The sequence below is a fragment of the Podarcis liolepis genome (assembly GCF_965112155.1).
Source record: "Podarcis liolepis genome assembly, chromosome: 1".
Lineage (NCBI taxonomy): Eukaryota > Metazoa > Chordata > Lepidosauria > Squamata > Lacertidae > Podarcis > Podarcis liolepis.
The window spans coordinates 27,577,537-27,597,489 of record NC_139554.1 but is presented as its reverse complement, the minus strand read 5'-3'; the positions used below and the strand labels follow the sequence as shown (position 1 = coordinate 27,597,489).

At 44.5% G+C, this 19,953-nt stretch overlaps 1 protein-coding gene across 4 annotated transcripts in view; it reads right to left on the bottom strand.

Annotated features, from left to right (window-relative positions):
* Positions 1-13,468, bottom strand: part of STON2 (stonin 2) — a 99,601-nt gene extending 86,133 nt beyond the window's left edge. For 2 of the 4 annotated variants that reach the window (XR_014525736.1, XM_083501620.1), the window contains exon 1: positions 13,250-13,468. The gene's annotated coding sequence lies outside the window, so the exon portion shown is untranslated. The remainder of the gene's footprint in view (positions 1-13,249) is intronic. The other 2 variants (XR_014525737.1, XM_083501621.1) reach the window with 1 other exon arrangement.
* Positions 13,469-19,953: the final 6,485 nt, after the last annotated feature.

Genomic DNA, 19,953 nt, shown 5'->3' with positions numbered 1-19,953 from the left:
AAACATGGCAGCCCATGTTGAGTCATTCTCCTTTCCACCATTAAAGAGACTTTGTAATGCAATACTGTGTCCCAGTGTCATTATACTGAGCAAGTATCCATCCCTGCCTGAAACAATGTGAAGGTGGGGTGGGCAAATACACAGCTTAAATACAGTTTCCACTACTCATTCTGGGACTGGTTGGTCTTGGGAGTGAGGGACTTGTAGACCAGCAATATCTGGAGGGCTGCAGACTCCTCATCCCTGAACTAGATGTTACATAGGAGAAGGAGAAGCTCGGCACAAGGCTACTTACCCTCCCTAGGTCAAATTTCTTATAACACATTGAGGTGGTATATAAAAACTGAACATAGCTACCCACATGTAATCGAATCCTTTAGCTACTTTCATCTAGCCTGTCTTTCCAAGGAGCTTAGGGTGACCCCATTTTAACTCCATAACTACGCTTTAAGGTAGGATAGGTTAATAGAGCATTTTACTCAAGTTCTCCCTGTGAGTTGAAGAAGGAATTCAACCTAGTTCTGAGTCCGAAACACTCTATCCCAGAGTTGGGAGACCTGTGGCCTTCCAGATATTGCTGGACTACAGCTCCCATCATTCTTGACAATCAGCCAAACTGGCTGGGGCTGATGGGAGCTGGAGTCCAGCAACGTCTATAGGATCACAGGCTCTTCATCCCTGCTCTATCCATTACTTCACACTGGATTTGCACTATACTGACTCATGCTAGTAAAAGTCACAACTACTGCTGAAGCAGGGCTGGCCTGCCCATGAGGTAGACTGAAGCTGCTGCCTTGGGTCACAGAATCCCATGGGGAGGATACTGTTGCTAGTGGGGCTGTGCCACAGTGACTTCCAGCCAGATCTTGCAAAATCTCATGGAACTCTGGCAAGATCTCACAGTGCTTTTGTGAGCTCTCACAATATCTCACCAGAAGCTGCTGCGAGACCCCAGTAAGCAAGGCTTTGGCGGGGTGGTGGAACAGCTTCCCGTTTTACCTCAGGCAGTGAAATGGGACGGTCCACCCCTGAGCACAAGCAATTCCTATTCATGCAAGGAGCTCCTCCATTTTAGTAGGCCCATGTGCGACATGCAACTGGGAAAACACAAAACCCCATGGGAGGAAGACCCATCCGTTTGTGCCTATCCTGAATGAATGGAGAAGAGGCTGCACTTGTTAAAAACAAAAAACAAAACCGCTTATGTTTAAGTACAACCCACAGAGGACTTTGGATTGGAGTAAAAGAGTTGCCTTGTTTCCTTTGACTAACTTATTTATATCAAGATACAGCAACAGCCTATTTCATCAGAGGGAAGGAATTTGCCTACCCTGGGAGGCAACCGGTAGCAGCAGCCCATCGTTGAAGGAGACCCACTCTGATTGCTGGGAAGCAATGACGTTGGCTAGTGATGTCATGCTCGCTGCAAGTCGCTACTCATCTTCACATCACCGGCAGACAGTAGACAGCAGACAGCCCTCTTTGTTGCAAAGTTGTCATTTTAAAAAAATTCATTTCATTCCTGACACAGCAGCTGTAAGGAGGGAAAAAAAGATTAGAAATCCACAATTTGATTGTACAAGGGTATAAATGGCTACTAGTAAAGATTAGTGTCTCTGAATACCATTTGCTGTGGAAAACATACAGGAAAGTGCTACTGAACTACAGCAGAAGAGAGCAAATTTCAGGCTTGTGAGCTCCTGACAAATGTGTAGAAGGGGTAGGATTTGGGGGTTGGGTATAATCTTAGCTTTCATTTTTAAAAAAGGAAGCGGACATTTCTGAGGGACAGGGAAGGATATTGGGGTATGCTTGCTTAAGCACTTTTCTATTATTTCGTTTATTCCCCGAGTCTGCAGCCTTTGCAGAATAAAACACAACTGGCTGGTTTGGGCATGTTTTATTCCAAAGTAACTTCCTTGAAATAAAGATGTTATGCCAATCTTATTGGAGATTCAGTAACTTCTTGTGAAATTCCTAGAGATGTTTTGGCTGGGCAGGGATAAAAACCAATTATTACTAGTCTTGCCTCAAATGGCAAAATGGATTGGGCTGGCCCTGTGCGATTCTGAAGGAGGTCTACTGTTGCTTGCATATGGAATTTGTGTAAGTAAGTGTAAGTGTAAATCAGGCAACCTATTTTTTCTGGAATTGGGACTTTGGCTCTTTTGACCAGGTAACATTTAAACTGAGGGAGATTAAGGCTACTAAGTAAATTCAAAAGTTTCCCCAAATATAGTGCTCTCTGAATGTTTTTAGGGCTGCAACTCCCATCAGTCCTGACCACTGGCAATGCTGCCTGAGGATGATGGGAGTTGGAGTCTATAGCATCTGGAGATGCACCAAGCTGGGGAATATTGTCCTAGACTAAAGAGATTTAAGTGGAGATTAAAATAGTTGGATTATGCCACAATCTTTTCTCTCTATTTGCTCCGGGTATCAAAGTGTTCAAAAGGGAATGTTTACCTCTATTTATTTTGCTGAAGTTGAGAGTTTCCACTTGGAAAAATCTAGATCTTGAAATTCCAGTTCCAATAACTACATGGACTTAAATAAAGCTGGTCTTCAAAGAAGACCCTTATGGAACAACAAATCATCTTCAAGTACCATCCTGATCTTATGGCAAGCACACAATACCAAATAAGGGATCTAGGTTTCTTCTTACAAGAGCAACCCCAGCTCCTTCCTAACAACCTCCATAACCAGATTCCAATACCAAATGCATGGTTTTTTATAGCACAATTTAAGCAGGAAGCCCCCTTTGTAACCAGAGGTTTCCACTGATAAACTGAATTTGAAACCACAGCCCTGTTTGTGTATGCTGCCCAGCTATCCAGTGTTAAAGAGTTTAAAAGTGCAGAGTAGAAAGCACTGGGAGAGTTTTGCAAAACCAACTAGCAAATGGGGTCAGCATTAAACCAATGAATTGCTGTACGTTCCTTGGAGAGGTAGGTAATTGTTCTCTGAACTACATAAAATAAATACCATAACTCTGCAGTATCACTTCTTAAAATAATCTGGTAACTAACATGTCACAGGGAAAGGGGCAGTGTTAGGTTTCCTAGCGAGCCGAAGCCCCGTTTTTCAGGAGGCCCAGATCTCCTGGCCCCTACTTTTAATAATCTTTCTATTTCTACCGAGAACTTTTTGTGTGTGTACTCAATACTTTAAGGCAGTGTAACGTTCTGATGGGAAAAGAGAGTAAAGAGTGATTTACTGAAAACTTCACAACTTGCCAGCTTGTTCCCTGCCAGGGACAAGGAAGCTGGATAAGGATGGATAAGTGGGAGTGGGAGGAGGTGGACTCTAGCCAGGTGGACTTAATTTGAGTCAAGAGTTAATCAGAGCTCAGCCCCAGAAGCCGTTTTTGAAGCCATGGCTCACACTTGCTGTTTAAACAGGCATACTAGTTACAGAAAACTCTTTTCAAGACATTTAAGGTCGCAGGCAGCGTGTGCTCTTTTTGGGTTTGCCCCTGAGAGAGGGAGGGATAGACTGACCTCAATATTTTGCTGTTTTTCCCACCTGACCAATTGAACCATTCTTTTGGCTTGCTGAAACATCTGTAATGTGAGTAATTTTTAAACAGAGCATTTCCCTCTCCCAATGCAGCCTAGCTGAGAAAGTCCTGAACGAAATTTGAAGAGAGCAGGACGTGAACAGGCAAAAGGCTTTATCAAGAGTTTCACACGCTCAGGGAGCTGAGGAGAATGCTCTCTTTTCTTTCAGTGTCCAAGAAAAACCTGTGAAAGGAGAGAAGATGAAGCAGGCCCGCTGCGGAGGTAGATTTGTTTTTCCTCACTGTGACCGTGTTTACCTGTCACCACTCCCTTTCCAATTCCATAAAAAAAAGCATGCCAAATATATCCCCTCCCACAACCAAATGAAAATTCATCAAGACTGAGAGTTTAAACATGGAAAACAAAACTCTTGGTCTTTTAACGGCTGAATTCTGACAGTATTCCTCCTTGCTTTTGGGCTGAAGTGAGCAACAGGTGTGACTGAGTGCCACGATTCATCTTCATGTTAGGCCATGCCTGAAAGAAGGGTTGGGTATTTCATCTGCAAAATGAAAACAGCTCTTTGTGCCCAAAATAGTCTTAATGGAGGAGTATCCAACCACAGAAGCGACTCATAATATATGAGCAAGACCCTAATGACCCTATGAGTCACTGAACGCCCATACAGTAGCTCTGAGGGTTTGGAGGGCAGAGTCCCAGCAAAGAAGAAGGGCATAACTTTTCCTCTTCTTGCAAACCCTGGGATCTAACTCAAGAGACTAGCAGGCAAGCCACTGCAATGCTAATCAAGGCCGGTGTCAAAAGTCAGCATGGTTCATGCAGCCTGCTGATGGCCCACACCCCAGCAGCAGAGGGATTTTGTCCAAGGGGTGTCCTAAACAATCACTCCTTCACAGACAGAACCAAGTCATTTAGGTGCCCAAGGCAGACAGTTCAAATTGTGCTCTCTCCCACAACAATCAGCAAGCTGCTCTTGTCGTCAGGCAGCTGTCAAAGTCCCAGCATCTCAGTAAGGTCAACCACTAATACTTATCCTGGGTTTGGAAGCTGCCATTTATTTTCCCGATATGCTGCACAGTGATGCTACATCAGGGGCATTGTGGGAAATGAGAAGTGCTCTTGCCCCTGCCCCCAAGGGGCTAATACTTGTGGGCTCTTTGCCCCCTCAAACCTGGAGCTGTCTCTGCCCTCAATAGTGGTAAAAGTAATATTATTTTACCACTCTGGAGTAATCATTTGCTGGAGGCCCTACATGCAGCAAATTTTAGATAAACTGCAAGGTCAGCAGGCTGTCAATTCAGTTTATCGCCATTTCACATGTGCTTGAGATTTCGGTCACCGAGTGATGTGCATTTTCAGATTCTTAGCTAAACTACCCCTTCATTTCAACTCCGAAGAGTAATAGGAACATAGGAAGTTGCACTATATTGAGTCAGATCATTGCTCCACCTAGCTCAGTGTTGTCTACACTGACTCGCAGCCGCTCTCCAGGGTTCAGACGGGATTCCCTCCCCTGCAGCCCTACCTGGAATTCAGAGAGGCAATGAAAAAAATGCATAGTGATGGCAGGAAGAGGTAATGAGATAAGAGCACATTTCTGTACCCACTTCACTGTACTGTCTTAGTCTCTCCTTCAAGCAAAGCCCTGCCCCCAAGTCTGTAAAATTCCAAAACAACAAATATTTTATAACGTGGAAAAGACAGCAACCCATCGGACAAAACAGGTGAAGTAGCAACGTGAAATTTCTGGTGCAATTATCAGGAGAGATTTGGGATGAGGAGCCAGCACACAGTTGACACCTGGTCTTACCTCTTGCTTTCATCAGATTCTAGGAAGACTAGAAATCCTAAACTAATGTTTGATATCAATAAAGGACTAGATGTGCACTTAGATGAAATTTAATCCATTTAAGATGCAAATGCTGTTGGTTCAGCGAATCATCTGATCCAGGGTTAGGTGTCGCACTTCCCCTTAAGTCTCACAGGTTGTTAGCGCTTGTTCATGTGGCACACCTACATGGTTGAGTATCAGTGCCTTTTACCAGCTTTGGCTGTTGCACCCTTTTCTCAAAAAAGGGATTTGGCCACAGTCATCATGCTCTACAGAACTGGAAAAGTATAACAAAAGGTCCACAATATCATTGCCAAACTCTTGATCTCTGCTGTCTATTTCGTTGTTTCTTCAGCTTGTAAGCCACCATGTTTTACAGCAATATAGAAAGAAGGTATACAAATTAAAAGTGAAATGAAATGAGAAAGGTCTGAGACTGGGCGATCAGAGTGTAATTTCACCCTATTTTGTCTTGCTCATTTCTGGGCTTTTAAAGGTGCTACTACTTTCCTGCAAAGCCTCAAATGGCTTGGGACTGTGCATGCCCATATCTGAAATACTGCACTGATCTGAGGTTTGGTGGGTGTGCATGAAAAACACGAGTACCTGCAGGTGTGGTGGCCCTGTCAGCATAAGACTTTTGGCATCTGGTGCCTCTTTGAAGAGCAGGAAGCTGAAACAATTTTTTTTTGGCCACAAAAGCTTATGCCCCCCCCCACATATTTATGGGTCTTCAAGGTGCCATAAGAGTCTCAGCTGTTTCCATTGCATTGGTTGACCGCCAACATAAAGTGACAACTTACAGCACTAACTGATGTGGATCTGCTGAGAATTCAACCCCACTGTGTTTAGAATTATGGCTCTGTTGAGATTTAACCAGGTCCTGTAGCACAATAAGAATCAAAACGTATTACTTCACAGCAAGCAGTGTTCTCCAGTGAAAAAGCCCCATTAGAGACATGGCAGGAAACTATTGCTTTGACCATTAAAAAGAAAATCCAGTTATGGAAATAATCAGCTTGAAACATTACTTATTGAGTCTCGGTGTTTTAACATTGATGCTGTATTACAGCACATCTTCCCATTACATAATGGCACTGAAAATTAAAAGACGGTTTTCGTAGCAAATGCACAGCTGGTCTGTCAAAGCTCAAATAGGATTACTGCATATCAATGGCATGGAGAGGATTGTAGACCCATGTATAAACCTTGCTTGTTAAAATGCTCTAAACCAGCCTTCCCAAACCTGCAGATAACTTTGGACTAAAACTCCCATTATCCCTGGCCAGGGCAGATGGAGGGCAACAAGCTGGGGATGGCTACTCTAAACCAAGGGCAAGATCAAACAAGCATAGCTGTCAACGTTTTCCTTTTTTAAAGGGAAATTCCCTTATTCCGAATAGGATTCCTCACAAGAAAAGGGAAATGTTGACAGCTATGCAAACAGAGCCAGGGCACATAGGTTATGCACATGGTGGAATACAGGAATAGGCCACTCTACCACATGAAATAAGAACTGAGATATATTCCTATTTCCCTTACACACTTGGCAGATCCAGCTCTGCTTTGGGAAAAACTGTGTTCTCTTTCCTACTGCCCTGCTCAGCGAGATAACACACTGGACTGTGATATTCCTCATTCCTGAAGATCGTTTGAAGGCTTGAAGCAATACTTCATCAATACTACCCCCCATCACAGGTCACACAGTATTTTTCTCCTGTTGTTGCAAGAGCAGCAACACCACTCCCTGCCAGTGTTGGGATATTCCATTCCACCTTAAGAACAGACGTGTGGAATTGTTGTATGTCACATGTCTATTTACACTCCAGCACAGCTTGCTGGGAACTTCTGTTTGTGTACAGCTTTTGCTTTTGCTGCCTTGCTTTGGACACGAAGGAGATCAGACATGTTTCCTTTTGTCCTGATGTATGCCGAATAAACTGCTTGTAAATATGCTCACACTTCTCCTACCACTTTTGCTGCGTAGCGTTTACTCTGCTGAGTTGCGTGCCCTAGCTTCTGAAGCTTGGGTCGCAGATGCTGCACCAAGGACTGGAGATTGCCCGGCACACCGGCCGGTGGGCTGGAACTAGCTGGGGACCTGCCAACTGCCCCCGTTTCCTTGGTTGCACGCCAACAGCCAGATCCCCTGAAGGCATTTTAGTAGTGGGCAGCAATGCTGGCCTATATATCCATGAAAACCAGGGCTTTCTTTCAGCTGGAACTTGCCGGAACTCAATTCTGTCATCTCTCAGGTGGGTGCCATTACTGTTCTAAGAAAACAAGGGAGGTGTTCATGGCATCTCTTTTTCTGGAAAATAGCACTGACAAAATCTCTAGATTTTATACATTTATAGATCCATGGGTGGAAGCAAATTAAGACAGTGGGAAGCCATTGTGGATGGAAGCTTCACTCCCATTCAAAAATGGCTGATAATCTACTGCTAAGATGGTAGTCCTGGGGCCCACTGGGATGGACTGGTGAGAGGTCCTTCTCAGCCTCTGGGGCCCTTGGCCACTGCCCAACGTGACCAGTCACTGGCACTTGGTCTGATATCGCAAATACCAGTGCTACACAGTGATATCTCCAGATGATGAAGTCAGATACCAATATACATTCCTGCACTGGTGTTATTAATTTGCAACAATTAGTAAGCTTGGAGGGATAATGGACATGATGGATTAAAAATGCATAGAAAATGGTAGGTGTGGTTATTCTAGAGGCATATCCTTCCTCACTAATGGTCAGTCTCAGTCTCCCTCTCCCTGCTCTTCCCTGGCAGTGCTTGTGGGCATTTTCTTATTTCATTTACAATTCATGCAAAATTACTTTCTTCACACTAGGACTGAGCAGAAAAGACTGCAAGCAGAAAAAGTCAGTTCGAGTAGTAAACACGAAAGAATGTGATGCTTCCCACACGGAACATTTTGACAAAGCAAATGGAAGGGAGCCTCTGTAAATTTGGTGGTTATAAAATATGTATGTGCAAAACTGCATTTCTCAAAGTCTTCTGCAGCCAGGGAGAAAACCTCACCTGTGGCAGGTGGGTGGGAGCCTTTGTACTAGACAGTCTGTCAAGGGGGGGGGGGACTACTTCACTGTTACATAACCAATTCATTTCTCACAGTCCTTGATCTAAAATTCTCTCTTTGTTGGGTAAAAATGGGGAACAACAACATAAATATATGCAGCAAGTCAAAGCTCTCAGGTGGCAACAGATGACCGTACCTACTCTTAGAATCACAGAATTGTAGAAGGGACCCGAACGGTCATCTAGTCCAAACCCTGCAATGCAGGAATCTCAGCTAAAGCATCCATGACAGATGGCCATTCAACCTCTGCTTAAAAACCTCCAAGGAAGGAGAGTCTACAACCTCCCAAGGGAGTCTGTTCCACTGTCAAACAGCTCATACTGTCAGAAAGTTCTTCCTGATGTTTTGTCAGTTTCTCCTGTCTTGCAACTTAAATCCATTGGTTCGGGTCCTATCCTCCAGAGAGGGAGAAAACAAGCTTGCTCCATCTTCCATGTGACAGCCCTTTAAATAGCTCCTCTCAGCCGCTTCTCCAGTCTAAGCATACTCAATTCCCTCAACTGTTCCTCACAAGGCTTGGTGTCCAGACCCTTGATCATCTTGGTTGCCCTCCTCTGCACACGTTCCAGCTTGTCAATATCCTTCTTAAATTGTGGCACCCAGAACTGGACAGTGTTCCAGGTGTGGTCTGACCAAAGCAGAATATAATGGTACTATGACTTCCTTTGATCTGGACACAAATCTTCTGTTGTTGCAGTCTAGAATAGCATTAGCTTTTTGTGCTGATGCATCACACTGATGACACATGTTTGGCTTGTGGTCTACTAAGACTCCTAGAACCTTTTCACATGTACTACTGGCAATCCAGGTGTCTCAACTTATATTTGTGCATCTGGTTCTTCCTGCCTAAGTGCAGAACCTTTGTCCCTACTGAAATTCATTTTGTTAGTTTGGGCCCAGTTCTCCAATCCATTAAGGTCATCTTGAATCCCAATTCTGTCTTCTGTGCCATAAGCTACCCCTCCCAGTTTGGTGCCATCTGCAAATCTGATGAGCACCCCCTCAATTCTTTCCTCCAAGTTGTTTGCAACATTGAACAACAACAGGTCGAGAAAAGAACGCTGCAACACCCCATTTGTCAGGGGTTTTTTGCACTCTTGAGGTGTGGTATAACATCCCTACCCAATCATTAACAAGATGGTTTAAATCCCCAAGCTGTTCCAGTAGGACGAAGGGCTGAATTTCTGAAAGTGACACAATATTGCTATTTTGAGGGCTTTCAAAAGGTTAATCTCTTTGCAACAGAACCACTACATTGACGAAAGATATATACGAATCTTGCACAACTGAAGGTGATGCGCCTACAGAACTAACCAAATCCCCACATGTATCCTTCAAAGTTACTATTTTGTGGCCAAGGGATCCTTTTTGAAAGTGATTTTTTAAAAAGTTTACACATGTGCAAAGCACCTATTGGCCCAAGAATGATACCATCTGGGGTGGGTGGGGGAATGTTGCATGGAGAGTCTTTGTGAGATGTTTTGTCTAGCAATAACAGAGGGTAAGCCCAGCCTGCTCCCTTTTGGTGGAGAAGTGGGCAGCTGTGAGAGGGCTGGTGAAGACAGCTAAGAGGCAGGGCTGTGAAGGTGTTTTCCTTCCCTTGAGAATGCTAAGGCGATGCCTCGTGAAGAGCAGCCTTCTCCTACCCTACTGAAAGCATTTTTGTCTGAAGAGCTACTCTCCTGTGTGAACTGCAGACCCTGACTGAAGGAGCTGTCAGCATTTTGGAGGAGACCCCTCTTTCCTGTGCTCCCCTAAAACCGCCATTGCCAGGGATAGATGGCTGACTGATATTCAGAGGTTAACAAGACAGACCTATGATGCAAGCAAGATATGCAGTAATTTTATTTTCCTTATTTAACCAGACACCAGACCTGTTACAAAGATTTCTCCAAACGTGACATGAAGGCCGGTAACATCAACCCCGCCATACGGGAATCCCTGCCTGGAGGCAGTCAGGTCATATAGCAATGACCAGAGGAGGAATGACTGCTGGGAGGAGCACAGAGGGAAGCACAACCAGACACCTTCACCTGCCCCAGCTGCAACAAAACATGGCTCTCCCATATCGGCCTCTACAGCCACAGGAGGCCCTGTAACCTTCCAACAGGTTGACTTCACCCACAATGGGCACTCCTCCATTGTCTCCTGAGACAGATGGATGCCAACCTATTATTTTCCACTTGGGACGAATTCCAGAAGGGGAGTGGACATTCCAACTTTGCACGGGCAGGTCCTGAAGAACTAGAGAGATGCATTTTCCCCATATGTCTCAATCTGGGGGAATGTCTAGGAGTCTTGAGCTACCATCAGTAGGACCTGGGCTTGCTCAAAATCCTTTGCTGCCTCAGGCGAAGGATGACATGGTGCCACCCGTACTTCAACCCCAACTTCACAAATAGAAGCTGACCTGACAGGCAGTTGAATCTTATTTCAACACCGGTAATAGGATAATATCCTTCCCTAGACCAGAGGGCAGCACGGCATGCACAGCTTACTCCTACCAACACCTTGCCATGGCTTCTGCCTTACCTGCCAAAACCATAGGGCCAGGTCCAGTTACAGAACCTCCAGACAATGGCAGTGCTTGTATTGTTTATTTTTAATTCATTTCAGCCACTTGGGGGGGGGACAGGACAATAATTAGCTGAAAAGCAGGATAAAAATATAACAAACAAACAAACAAACAAACAAACTGATGGCTATATGGAGACTCCATGTTGAAAGAACATGAAGCTGAATACCAGTTGTTCAAAGGCACTGGTAGGGGGAGCTGTTGCCTTCCAGCTCTGGTTGTTGGCTTCCCAGAGACATCTGGCAGGCCCTTGTGGATCGTCAAGACCCCAAGTTACTGCAGAGGAGCTTTGAGGGACTGGATTCTGGAGTTTTTGTCTGACCCAGGATGGCTCTTTTTACATTCGTACATTTAAAGCATGGCCTTGAACCAATGTTTGCTCCCAGTTGGAGGCTTAATACTGAGCTATCACAAGTGCTGTCAAGGTCGTGCTTTGGGGCAGAAGTCCAAGGCCTTACTCAGAAGAATGAGCAAGAGGGGCTCCCACGTTTTTCAGGGCTAGCTTACCACATTTTGAAGTGAAGTATTCAAATCTAAATGCACCATCATCTAAAGAACACCCTTGTCCCTAGACCATTACTGTAAGTTCATAGTCTAAGGCTCCATCTGCACTGTAAATGAAAGCAGCACCATACAGACATGGCTTCTATCAAAGAATCATGGGAACTGTAATTAATTAAGGGTGAAGAGAACCATTGGGAGACCCCCTATTCTTCTCACAGCAGAAGTTTGAGCGTTTTTCTCTTAGAAAGCCACTTATCTGTTACTTTTTCTATACCAGGCTTTCATTCATCTTTGGAAAGTGATGAATGCACCTGTTTAATTTAGTTCAGAAGTTAATGTGAGAAATGCTATTCACATTACTGTGAGAACTTTCTAGCCACAGGGCTGACTCTTGCAAGACATTCAGGTACCAGAGATGGAAAATCCACACGGCACCCCACTTTCCCACTGACATGAGGCTCACAGCTCCCTGGAAATTCCCTTGGGCAAAACTCATGAACAAGACGTGTACAAAAGACTGATGACCTATTGATGGATTGTGCTCCAAAGGTAAGATCTGTCTGTTCTTCTTAATGGCTCCTCAACTTCAATCCAGACAACAACAGTTTTACCACACACACACAATCCCATCTCTACTGTCTTAGTTTGCCTAAATGGGATATTTCTGATTCCTAGCACGAAATAGAACCAAGGCAATTTCTTGCATTATATAACTGCCTTTTCCTTTTCGCTAAACTCCAGGAACACCACCTAAAACTCTGGTATGTGAAAGGATAGAAGTCAATAATGGATGCATTGAGAAGAGAAGGGGAGGAACTCCCAACACATTATCGACTTGCATTTTTCTGAAACCCTGCGGGTGCTAATGTCTGGGAAGATAATGCATTCCGGAAAGAGACAAGAGACACTAAAGGGTTGCTAGGACCAACGAGAGAAATAACCGCTTTCCCTTTAAGCAGGTGCTCGAGCAGATTCGAGTACAGACTGGAGAGAGGAGAGTGCTTGAATGGGGCACCATCAATCGCGAGCAACAGAGCGCAGCTAAAGTGGGAACATTTGGGTGAGGGAACAGGGGGAAGATCACCCCTCCAAAAGCACCCGATCTCCAGACTGAGCGCCGTCCCCTAGGAGAGTTTAAAAGCAACAGACAGACAAACCCAACAGCGTCCTTGTGTCACAGGCTATATAATACAAAGAGCGATTCCCACCGCCGATCGTGGGCGATCACGGATCTCCCTGGCTACCGGGTCTTCCCCGGTGCCGATTTCTAGCAAATGATTTACAAAAAGGGGGGGGGGGGTAAAAAATAGCCAAGCGTAAAAAAAACACCCTCTATAAACGCAGTGTCCCTTCCTTCACCTCCACCGCGCCCTACCCAGCGGCGTTCGCCGAGCTACTTTCGAGGCAGGCTAAGTACCTCGGTCTTCTTTGTTTGGCTGCGAGGGATTTGCACGCTCCAAGCGTGGTGCTCTCCGGTCCCCGCCAGGCAGCCGGTGCAGTTTCGCAGGCTGAAAGTGCTCCGCGCAGCCCAGGCGAAACCCGGGAGGAGATCTGGACGCGGCGACGCGCACATGTTCCCACGGCGGGGCGAGGCTGCGATCACACCGGCAATATCTGCGGCCGTCGCTGCCTCCTTGGCCTGACCCTGCCCTCCACCTGCCTCGTTTGGTTTGCGGGAGAAGATCAGAAAATACAAACGTGGTGTGCAGCAAGAGATCGGGTTACCTTGGAAGCGCCACGCAGTCTCTCTCTCTCTCTCCCTCCAGCAAAAAGATGTGTGTGCTGAAAGGCTGTGGTGGGGAGATGGGGGAAATTTAAATCCCGGCAGGAAAGTTCAGCGGCAGGCGATGCAAGCGGAGGAAGCCAAGCCCTCCCATCCCCTCTTGGAGCGAGAGGGCTACACTCCTGGCGCTCTCCTCCCTTCCCTTCGAGGGAAGGAACCCGCGCAGGGGAGAGCCTCCATTGGGCAGGATCCGAAGCCGGGGAGAGAGAAAGAGGATCGGGATTGGCTGGTGGGGAAGGAGGGTGTGGCAAGGCTGTCCCAGGGTGTTTCCTCGCTCTCTCGACCCCCCCAGTGCAGCCTCGGAGATGTCGAAGGGTTGACCGTCTATTTTCATTCTCATCGAAGGCTTTAACTGTAAAATGCAAAACAACCGCGCGCAATCCTCCCCCGGCGTCGTCATCAGTGGTATGTTATAAATGCACATAACGTTTTACAGAGTGACATAAAAAACCAATGAGATTAGAAATAGAGATATGTGTTCCGAAGATGTTATTATTAAATAGAATGAAATAATAAGAAACCTTCGTTAGATGCCCGATCGCATGCTGGAGATGTCACACCGAAGCACACCAGCCAAGCAAAACAATTGCCCTCTGCCACAAAAAAATCTAACAGCAAACAGCGCTGTACAAGTAAACCAGCCAGCAGAACGGAAGACCATATGAAAAGCCCATTTTCACCCTCCCAGAACAATTTTTTAAACGAAGTTTGGTGCGACAGATTCAAGGGATAAGAGTGTTTTTTTTCAGGCAAGCATCGTTACAGCTAAGATGTTTTAATGTCAGCTTTGTTTTAATTCGACTCACCCTGTCCATGATTGATGCTGTATTCTAATTTCTGGGGGTTTTCTGATTCTTGTTGTTTTGTCAGTGGTAATCACCCTTGAAGAACAGCTGTTGACAAGTGGGTTATACTTTTTGTGGAATGAATAAATGGACAAAGAAGTAAAACTGATTATGACATAGCATGTACATGATTGTATGTAAGAGCTACATGAAAGCCAATTTCACACTGAAAACGTTTATTTAGAACTGCAATGACTTCCAAACATCTGGATACAGGGAAAAACAAATGTTCACACAATTTTCTGGCAACAACAGTGTTTCCTACAGTTATTTATTGTATTTCTTACTCTCCCTTCACCAGAAGGTCCCATGGCAGGTTACAGTATATACAACCGCAATTAAGATCGGAAAAAACCCCACCCACAACCCCCATAATATAATCCATACAGCATATTACAAGGAGGAGAGTATAAAAAAATATTCTTCAATTCTCAGTGGCCTCTCTGCCCTTCTAGTACAAAGACAGTACGGTACTACTAAGATCTAACAAGGCTGGTTTAAGTTGTATTAAGAGTGCCACATACAGTACAATAAAGTGCTTTGGTGGAATATAAAACATAACACAAATACAAGGTGCCAGCTGCTGTATAAAGTGCTAACAACAACTCATAAAGTTCAATATCAATACCATAATGGGGTAATGATGGTACCACACATTCCTTTTCCTTCTTGTGTTGTTCCACACAGGAGAAGTGTGAAGTGGCCCACATACATTTTTTAAGTCACTTTCAGTTTCTATTTTAACTTAGAACAAGATGTTAACTGGAGTTGCATCACACATAACAAAATACATTGGGGCAGACCTGGTATGACTATATACACCCTCATTTAGCTATGCCAAAATAGGATTCGTAGAGAAATCATTATCCCTGCAGTTGACCTTAGGGGTGGAAGGCAGTTGAAAACCAAGAAAATAATGTCCTGTACAATCCACAGCTCATCTTACGGTAGTTTGGAATCCAGTTACTGAAGTCAAGGTTGTAGTTTCAACTGTTTAGGTTGTCATGTGTGAGCAAGGATTTTGCCCCCACTCTATTAAGCATTTAGTATTCCTCCTTCATCAGAAATGTTCCCATTATAGCTAGTAATCAATATTCTGCTTTATATGCCAACCCACATAATGCACACAGACTTACTGACTTTTCTTGGTCACCGCAAGATCCAGTATTCTCTACCATGCACAATATTATTTACTCAGAGACTAGAATAATTCAACATTGCCTATGAGCTCAACCATTCAAGCACTTTCTTGCCCTTTAAAGCAGCATTCTAGGAGAAAAGAGAATGATTTTTTATTTCTATTTCAGCAATGCCAACATCTTGTAAGATTCCCTTCTGTTCATTACAAGCAGCTGGTGTTGCTGTGAAAACGAAATACATTAATGTGAAAATGCAGGCAATTTATTCTCAGAATTTCCACCTCCTTATTGTGCAACATTTTTTTTTAATTACATGATACCCCACCCTACAGTTAGCGGTACACAGTAAATTGCACATTTATATCCTTTGGCCACATATGATTACACACTAGCCCATAAGATTAGGAAGACTCCTGTTTTGCCAGTGGGTAAAAGGTGTGGGACATGGGTGGTGCTCTGGTCTAAACCACTGAGCCTCTTGGGCTTGCTGATTGGAAGGTCAGCAGTTCGAATCCGCATGACGGGTTGAGCTCCCATTTTTCGGTCCCAGCTCCTGCCAACCTAGCAGTTCGAAAGTATACCAGTGTGTGTAGATAAATAGGTACCACTACAGCGAGAAGGTAAATGGAGTTTCCATGCGCTTTTGTCATGGTGTTCTGTTGCACCAGAAGTGGTTTAGTCATGCTAGCCACATGCCCTGGTAAAGCTGTCTGTGAACAAACGCCGGCTCCCTCAGCCTGAAAAGCAGAGATGAGTTCTTTGGCTTCAACCAGGGCCTTTTGACAGCAGCATTCTCAAGCATTGAGGAATGGCTCCATCTCCTCTCTTGGATCAAAGAATTCTTCCTCTAACCTCCCACACGAGGAAATCCTCAAGACTGGCTCCAGGAGTTCTTGCCCACTCCTCTAGGTCCTTGACCTTTGGCATGTCTGGTTCATTCTCTGAGGACTCCGTGTCTAGTGCCGGGTCATGGGTAAGCATAACACACACCATACACAACATTTTATTTAGCACTTGTAACTGGGCTACTTGCACTAGGTGAGAGGGCAGGAGAAGATGATGACTTCATGCCTAGTGAGCTAGAAAGGTGCCATTGCTCTGAGGAACAGCATGTTTTTGCATGTTTAACATTTCAGCAATTCAGATGGCAATTCACACCAAGTAGCAGAAGCTGTGGAAAACTGTATCTGCAAACCCTCCTGCTTCATTTAACCACAGTTCCCTGAGGTTGGACATAATGGGAGAAACTGTGGTTAGTTCAGTAGTTAAGAAGGAAAGTAGTAGGACTTCAGTAGTCTAATGTGACTGCTGCTACAGCACAGATAACAGTGACTAGGAGAAGCACAGTTGGTGCACCAGTCTGAGTCTGTGAAAGCCAATTCATGCCACCTGGAGACAATCAGCCACGTCGTGTATCCACAGCAGTGACCAGAGGAGGAATGACGCCTTCAACTGCCCCACCTGCAACAAAACATGTCTCTCCCATATCAGTCTCTACAGCCACAGCAGGCGCTGCAATTCTCCAACAGTTTGACTTTACCTCCCAACGGTGCACCCTTCCATTGCCTCCCAAGACAGACGGAGGCCAGCCCAGGTTCACCTGAAATATAGACTTCCCATCACTGCTAAATACTTCTTGTTTGCATTCCTGTGTTCTCAGCCCAGCTTGAGGAAGAGCACAATTAAGCTGGAAATTATATGTTGTCTCCAACACTTCTCAGCCACCACACACAATTAGAGCATTAGCTAACCGTCTGTTTGGGTTTGTTCATGCTGGAGATGGAACTGGCAGCAATACTTTGAGATTAACCTCCTGCTAATTCGGGGCGTGGGGTGGAGGAGAGAATCCACATAAGCATTATTACTACTTTTAGGAGTTTTTTTTCGGTACTGGACAACTAAGAACCTCAATGGGCAATCTTTAGCAAAAGCGGGTGGGGAAGGCAGACAGCTGTAGAGTGAGGTCATATTATGTCATTCTTTTCAGCATTCTTATATCCCACTCCCTTCTGTGCATTTTTCTCTCCAGGCAGGAGCAAAGTCGACACATATTTATGATAAAAAATAAAGTAAGACTGGTTGGCACAATCCAGTTGAAGCTGAGCACCTTTCAGTCACGTTCTTTTCTCTGGAAGAGGCTTAAAGTAGATGCTTAAATCTCCCATTTCATAGAAAAGCACCCAGAAAATGCCTAGCATTAGCTGATTTGTGCCTATAGATTGTTTTGCACAGTCCTAACACGTCCCAAATCACTTTTAAGAATTCAGTTCCTCAAAAGATATTAGTCACAAATACAATCTAACAACACTGGAAACCTCAGACCGGCGTAAGCCAGTCCACTAAACAGAACCAAAACAAACAGGAACACAAACTCACCCCAGGCCAATTTATTTTGAGTGGAAAGCGCCAAAGAAAACAAGACAGACAGAATTTATGGTCAGCAAATCTCAGGAATGCAAGGTTATTATTTTAAAAAACCACAAAACATTAGCATTGCCACTATCTGGCTTATGTATTTAGGCAATTGATAAACAATATACATTGATAATGTGTTAGTTTGAGCAGTTGGCTAACAGCCCTCCTTCAGGTGTGCTGGGACTGGAAAATGTGCAGCCGCATTTCTCAAACTGTGTTCCAGAGACCACCAGGACACTTCAGTGCTGCATCCCACCTGCCTTGTCATGCCGTGGCTTTATTGTTGAGCGGTGGGTAGCAGCATTTCCCTGCATGTACAGTGCACAGGAATATGTAGGAGATGAATTGGCAAGAGAGTAAAGCTGCAGCATGCAGTGTGTCAGGGTGGGCATTAGGGATGCGGGAGAAATTGTATTCAGTTCACATTTAAAGGTGAATTTACCTAATCCACACTTTGCAAAACAAGATGCGAACCTTCAGCCTCTGAAATTCACACTTCTCCGATTTCTGCAGTGTAGTTCTCCAGACAAATAATGGGTACAAAAATGTAAAAGAATGAAATTTATTGTCTCCGCCTTTCCATTCCTCTCTCTCTTCTCTCACAATCTCTATATTGCCTATAACAGCAATGTCATGCTTTGGGTATGGCTAATTTGTCTGAACAGTTCTAGGATTTGAAAACTGAGTCTCTGTATGTTCTATTGAGAGAGGGATTTTTTTTTTAAAAAATGCAAATGCTATGGTAAAATGTGCATTGAATACATACATAGAATCATAGAACATGGTAAAAAACGTATTCAGGGAATTTGCAGGAAAACTGTGTATCAAAATGCATACATCAGGATAAATGAACACTAAAATGCTACTGAATTTTAATGAGGTTTGTGTTGTTGTTTTTTAAGGAAATGTTTTTCTACAAGCTGATGTAGAAATGTAGAGAAGTGAAATTAAGAATGTGAAGAAACTGAAAGAAAACTGAGTTTGACATACCCGCCCATCTGAAAAGCAGAGGAAACGGATGCAGCAACAAGTGTCAGGGAAGGAAGACAGCAAACAGGAAGGAGGGAGACAGAATGACTGACTGAGGGAGAAGTTGTCCTGTGATCTGCTGCTGATCCTTTTGACCCATCCACTTCACGCAGACTCACACCCCACATCCTAATTCTCCCCCCACTCTCCATCTCCTGCCAAACCCAGAAGCTTCTCCACCCTCCCTTTAAGGGCAAGGGCTAGAGGCAGCATTGAAGGAAGCTAGAGAGCCAAAAAGGTCACTATTTTTAAAGAGTAAGACTAATAAACTGGGAAAAGAAAACGAAACTGGGGACAAGAGAAAGAGCTTTCATAGGAAGATGTGAATGTGAAAGAATGTGAAAGGAATGAAAGACACCGGCAGCTTGGGGAGAAATAAGTGAAAGCTAAGTGTGAAAAGAACGAGATGAAATTACAGATCAGTTAAAAACAAAAACAAAAAATGCCAACCACTTTGAGAGGAGTATGTGTATATTGGGTGAGGGTGGTGGTGGTGGTGGTGGAAGATAAAATAAAAAATAAAATGCCCTCCCCACTAAGAACTTCTGGGTCAGCAATTCTGCATAAAATGGGGAGGCTGAGTCACAAAATGTCTCATGCAGTCTGTACTTTTCTTCAAGAAAGATGAACTGTGGGCAAAGAATTTAGCAATTTAGAAAAGGGATTACTTAGCAATGGGGGCTGGGGAGTCTTTAATTGCCAGCTCATTCTGCCAACCCCTTTCTGCTGCCATTTTGTTATTGGCACCGCCATTTTGTGATGGGTGGGCTTCAGTCTCATTTTAGCGAGCTCAAGTGGATCCTGGGAGCAGAAAACTAGAGAACCCCTGGCTTTAAGCATAATAAAGTGGGGGGGGGGGAGGGAGGTGTTGCAGGGATGTGCATACTACTGTTGCCCTCCAAGAGAGGCAGGCAACTGTGTGAATTAGTAAGCCATGAGTATGTGGAGAGTCCCCACATGTTTTGGAAAGCACCGTTCTAAAACATGCAAGGAGCCTCTTCACACAGTTGCTCTCAAACTTATGGAGGGCTACAAAAATGAGAAGGGTGGAGCTAACATGTTCATTCATGTGCCTCTTTCCCTGTGTTTGCTATACACAGTTCCAGAATTCCTGAACAGAATTAAGGTGAGCTAACAGGCTTCATATTTAACAGTGCAAAAAGGCAGGTTAAGCTTCTTTTCCAGTCCAGGGCATCAATGCCTGGGGGGGGGGAGTAG